Raw genomic sequence first — 6,261 nt, 5'->3', positions numbered from 1 at the left:
CCTATATCTTGGATCATGCATCTTAGTAACATAAATAGTTCTGTTCATATATCTTTCTCCTTTTACAGTGCACCTTTCGCAGGGAAAATAACCTCCATGTCCTTTTATTTGCTTTATCAAAGATCTTGCTGGTCGATCACATATGAAGCTTTTAGTTTTGAGATTATAAAATTGCTGGTTTATTGTAATTCCATTTAGATGTGATTCATTCAATTCGTCTATGAATCGTTCAAAATATCTTATTAAATTATCTCAATATTCAATATTATAACTGGCTGCATTTGTTTGAAGAAGAGTTTTCGCAGTTTTAGGTAGCTCAGAAAATTTTGTTTTTAAAATACATAGTAGAAAACTTAAACGAGTCAAAGGAATTGCTGGAGGTTCAAGAGCCCATTTAATAATGTCATCAGTAATGCTGTCAGCTCCAATATTATTATCAAAGTTTATATGTTCTTCTTCGACAGTATTTTCACTAATGTCTAACTGCTCCAAAATCGATAAATTGATGTCATCAGATAGTTCAGTGGTCGTAAGTATATTTTCATGAGGACTATTATTATTTTCAAGCATTTCAAAATTAATTAATTCGTTTTCATCTTCAGACCCCGACAACATTGATGACGATTGAATCGGTAACACATTAGATTGTTCATTGTTACTAATATTGTTAATTGCACTACCACTGGCGTCAATTTGAAGATTTATTCGATGTCGTTGAACTCTTAAACGCGTGAATTCACGAGAACGAAATTCTTGAATCAAGAGACACGTTTATTTTAGTAGTGTCTCGAGCGCCAAGTATGAATAGCGGTAACGAAGGCACTACCGTGTCTCTATTCCGCTCAAATTAGCACTTTTGAGGTTATGCTCCTTTAAATTTCTAATTTCTCTGCAATAATGACATAAACTTTATTAAAAAATCTTTGAAAACCCCATTGATTAGCTACGACAATAAATTGCAATTGCTATTGTGCCCTGAAAATCATTTATTTGCAAAAATAAAAATTGGCCACGCCCCTTGTACCGCATTTTAAGTAAAAAGAATCTTTTTCCTTAAAAGTACGACTTTTTTTCGTAAAGTTGGTACTACCATGTTGCTACATGACTATGGAAAATATTATGTTGGTAAAAAACGAAAGAATTACTGAGGCGCCAAATTATGAATGTAAATTTTTTTTGGTACAAAAAATTAATAAAAAGTAATAAAGTTTTGGGGAGTGTATCCATCGGGGGGGGGGATATACCGTGTACCTATTACGTAAATAAAACAACCATCTTTCAATAAATGTTCTTTTAGCGCTGGTGAGCGTGTTGAATGCTCCTTTCTGTCAAACGTACCTATACATAAATCAAGTAAGTACGGTAGTTGATAGTAGCGGTAAATTAATCATAAATTGTCAGACGAAGATATTTTATTTATCTGTCAATAGTTGTGACTGTACAGAGATATTAAAAAATCGGTGTGATTGATTTTCTGAATACTTTTTAATAAAATTCAATTTACAGGTCATCGAAACAAGAACACAAAATTTACTAAAAGATGAACAAACGAAACAAAAAATTAAAATAGATGTTTCTACAAAGAAAAAAAAAAGAGGTAGTGTGGGAAAAATCTCAAGCTGCGGAACAAAATGTAAGGGTTATTTTATTGCAATAACAATGAAGTAAAGTACAACCAAATGAACATTGTCATTTTATAGTTCAATGTCTTGTTCCAGATATTACACATCAAAAAGAAAAAAAGAAGAAGAAGAGAAGTTGGAAAAGAAAAGAAAAGGGTTCGACAAATTATTAAAAATATTAGGAGAAAATTAAATAGATTTAAAATCATGTTTTCATGTTTTTTTGAATTTTTCATAATTTTGAGATACAGATAAATTAAAATATATACTTTCTTTGGTAAATAAATAAAAAATATAAAAAAAATAATCAATGAATATTCTACTAATCATAATGAATATACTTTATATCCAATAAATACATGTACTAGAGGATCATTGAATAAATAAACACAATGAACGGTTGAAACTGTTTCGACTCTACCAACATTGTAAATTTACTACTAGCACATTTCGAAAGGGGCACAAATGTTATATGACCAAAATGTTCAGGACAGTATAGTACTGGTACAAATGTCGCTCCAGTACAATAGTATAAGGCATTAAAGACGCAACAGTTAAAATTACGTTAAAATTATTAATAATTTTTTTCAAAATTACTTTTTATTTGAATTGAGTTTTTGGGAAAATTCTAAATATAGATTCATAGAAGAATTCAAATAGTTATTCTGTTGACTTTTGATTCACTCTCATGTGAATGCAGCATGAATCTTCTGTCTACTTACGACTTCATTCTGAACGGTCAATTTCCCCCTAAAGAAAACCAAAGTGTACAAAGTCTAGAGATTGTTATTTATTTTATAATGTTTAACGAAAAATTAAGTGACTCATAAATGATAAGTAAGGTAGCTAATCTATTTTTTGCATTTCATCACAATAATTAAAAATTGAACATAATAAGTATTTCTTTTCTTTTATTTGTAGGAAATTCTCATGAAAAAAGTTGATGGTGGGAATGCAATAGAAGAGAAATTGTATCCTACTAAATTGAAGAAAAAGAGAGGAGGAAAAATTTAAAGAATAGAATTTAAAATTTATGTGTTCATATGAATTATTGCACTAATTATTTTACTTACATCTCCTCACTTATTACTTTTTAGATTTCATAAGTTAAAATCAGAAAAGGCGCAAAAATCTAATATGCCGGAAAATTTAAGGTGCCGCTTCTAATTCTGAACCTGCGTGGATGTTATGCACGACGATCGATCGTACATTCCGCGCTGTCATTATGCCGTGTCCGTATTATGCCGACCGAGTTTTTCGGTATCGAAAACGACAAATATTTATGTACATTTTAAGTTGATAGGTAATACATAGAATGTATAACCGATGGTTTTACGTTTTAAAAAAAATCGTTTTACGTTTTTTGAAAACTAATTCATGTCCTTCAATCAATAATTTTGTTTATCTCTTAAGATCGGTAAGAGATAACAATTTTTTTTTTATTGAGTTGATAGTTAAATACTACCAGACTGAAGACTATTATACAGTACCGGACATAAATGCTGTGTGATTTTCTATAGGACGGTATAGGAAAATCGCTTGTAGAACCCTTACAAAATTGAACAGCATTTATGTCTGGTACTGTACTATCTATACACAGATAGTGATGTCTGTTCTAAAATTCCATGTCGTAGTAACGGAGTCGAATGATACATATTCCGTTTGTTGTACAAAAAATCGTGAAATCACACCAAAAACAGCCCTAACGGACTTCACAAAAATACGCGCCAAGTATGAATAACGAAGACGATAATCATCGTTCATCAAGTGCGATTTCTATAAAACTTCTTTATGCGACAACTACAAAAATGCATGAAATCATTGCAGCCAAGTATTTAAACATAAAGATTAATGATATTCAATAAAATAAAATAGAAATGTTTTTTTAATTTTCGTTAAATTATTATGTAATTTTCTACATAAATCAAAGACAAACTCTTTATAATAAGATAAAAAAAACATTCAATACATGAAGATAGTTGACAGCCTTATGACGTTTTAAAATTTTGAAAAAAGAAGAAAAAAATTGAATTGAAAAAAAATTTCTCTTTTTTTATAAAAATTTATTTAAACACAATTAACTTGGCGTGGCTATCAATTATATGAACCATCTAATCAATTATCGTTTTATCTACAGCTGTAAGAGCCACGCCAAGTTAATTGTGTTTAAATAAATTTTTATAAAAAAAGAGAAATTTTTTTTTAATTCAATTTTTTTCTTCTTTTTTCAAAATTTTAAAACGTCATAAGGCTGTCAACTATCTTCATGTATTGAATGTTTTTTTTATCTTATTATAGAGAGTTTGTCTTTGATTTATGTAGAAAATTACATAATAATTTAACGAAAATTAAAAAAACATTTCTATTTTATTTTATTGAATATCATTAATCTTTATGTTTAAATACTTGGCTGCAATGATTTCATGCATTTTTGTAGTTGTCGCATAAAGAAGTTTTATAGAAATCGCACTTGATGAACGATGATTATCGTCTTCGTTATTCATACTTGGCGCGTATTTTTGTGAAGTCCGTTAGGGCTGTTTTTGGTGTGATATTAATATTCTCACTCATATTGTATTTTTATTAAAAATAATATAACCTCGTTTGCACAGTACTTGGATTGGAGATGTCAACAGCTAATGCGCACGCATGTTGACGACGGTAGTAGCGCCATCTCACATGTATTCCTTGTATGTCAGATGATTTGTAAAGGCGCAACATTTAAAATATATTAAACATATGTTTAAAAATAAATAATTAATTATTATAGAATAACCATTTATGAGTCTGTTAAAAGTTACTTTTTATAATTTTTAATAACATCAGTAGAAGAAAATTATTTATTGATTTTTTTTAACTAATTATTTCGTTTATAAACTATAATTAATAATAACAATATTTAAGCAACTATAATTAACTATAAAAAATTATGAATTAATTTTCTTTTTTGATGCAATTAAATAATACAATCATGTAATGTTCACAATTGAACTAAGAGATATTTATTACAATTGTTAATTGCAATCAATAATCAATAATAAGTATTGTGAGAATATATTTTCATTCGAAATAATATCGATAAATTATTCGTAAGTAATGAAAGTTAGATGAGGGCCTAACCAGGAACCGATGAATCTTGTACCCTGACTCGGTAAATCTAAAACTACCTCATCAGGTAATGATTGGGTAAATTTAGGTTTATAATTTAATGAAAAAAAACATGTGGTCCTGTTCATGACCTCAGAAAGCCAAACCTATTAAGGCTGACCTCAGAAAAACCTCATCAGGAGCTTATGAAACATCAGGCCAGCGTCTACTCGGGTCGTACTTAATTTATGATTTAGCTTCAATTGATGTTTGAGTGCTAACGTGTAAGGCAAGTTTTTTCGTGAAACTGTGGATCTGGCAGCTACCTTTGATTCTCTATGTTTACTCTCAAATCGCATAGACCAGAAATGAACAACTGGACCAGCTATCTTCATAATTCTAGGATAATGCAAAAGAATGTGATGCTTTGGTTTCAATGGTTTTTTGAAAATCTTTTGATACAATTCTAAATGTTCAGAAATAAGCGTATTTAGTAAGTCCGGACAATCAATGTGATATACTTTTGATAACAAAATACTCGAAATTTCATTCAATGTAGTACACGGAGAAAAAATTCCCATAAAAATTACCGTGCTCAGCACAACAATCCACGCGCAAATGTCGATTCCCTAAAAAATTAAGACAACCTTCAAAGAAAAATTAGTAATCCTTTTAAAATTTCATTATAGATTCAATATTTATTAAGAAAAGAAAAAGTAAGAATTCTTATGCAGCACGGTAATATTCGATAAATATTATTTTTTATTCAAACTTTAAACAATAATTAGTAAGTGACTAGAAAAAAATGAGAATCTGTATATAATTTATTATGAACCGTGTGGTAGGAAAAATTCAGGTGCTCTCCTATGAATTTTTCTATTCTCGAGAGTTTCTGTGCTGGGTCGGAAATCTTCGAATTATCGGTCCAACACAATCTTTCTTTGTATTGTAAGACCGTTCACACAATTAAAAACATAAGACGTAAAACGTACAATTTAAAACGTACGCGGGCATACTAACATTACAATAAGTTAAAAATTGGTTTGCACGCATGCGTACACCTTACGGCTTTTGTTTTTGATTGTGTGAACACCCTCAGTGCTATAGTTACTTTTTTCAATATTGTAAACAAAGATGACATTCATATTTTTCGTTACGATTTAATATTGGCGGCAACACGTTATATCATTACAATTTATTATAAACTTAAACGGATTAACGCGGTGGATTCAAAGGTAAGCGTCAGCTTGACGCACGATGGGTCGCGGGTTCGAGTCCCGGTCGAGACAAAAGTCATTTATATGATTTTTCTCGAGTCACCGTGAGCGGAAGGAAGATCTCTTCGAAGATCCGGGTGGTTGTATCGACGACAAAGGTTTTTTCTGCGTAAGATCCCGATCGTAGGGATAGGGAGGAGGGGGGGGTCAATATTGTAAAACGTGCCATATTCATTCCAACGAATGAATTAGTTAAGAAAGTTAATTATCAATGAACATAATTTATTTATTTATTTGTTTATATAACCAAAAAAATTATTACTACACTTAAATAA

General features: G+C 30.0%; 1 long non-coding RNA gene across 1 annotated transcript; it reads left to right on the top strand.

Moving 5' to 3' along the window:
- The first annotated feature begins 1,233 nt into the window (after window positions 1–1,233).
- LOC118070387 (uncharacterized) lies at window positions 1,234–1,776 on the top strand. Its single transcript, XR_004690773.1, has 3 exons — window positions 1,234–1,353; window positions 1,507–1,633; window positions 1,719–1,776. It is a non-coding gene; the product is annotated as an uncharacterized lncRNA (long non-coding RNA).
- The last annotated feature ends 4,485 nt before the right edge of the window (window positions 1,777–6,261 follow it).

This window comes from Chelonus insularis, unplaced genomic scaffold (genome assembly GCF_013357705.1).
Source record: "Chelonus insularis isolate UGA/USDA-ARS -01 unplaced genomic scaffold, ASM1335770v1 contig_57_pilon, whole genome shotgun sequence".
Taxonomy (NCBI): Eukaryota; Metazoa; Arthropoda; class Insecta; order Hymenoptera; family Braconidae; genus Chelonus; species Chelonus insularis.
Note: the sequence above shows the minus strand (reverse complement) of the source record. Positions and strands in the feature narration are given on the sequence as shown.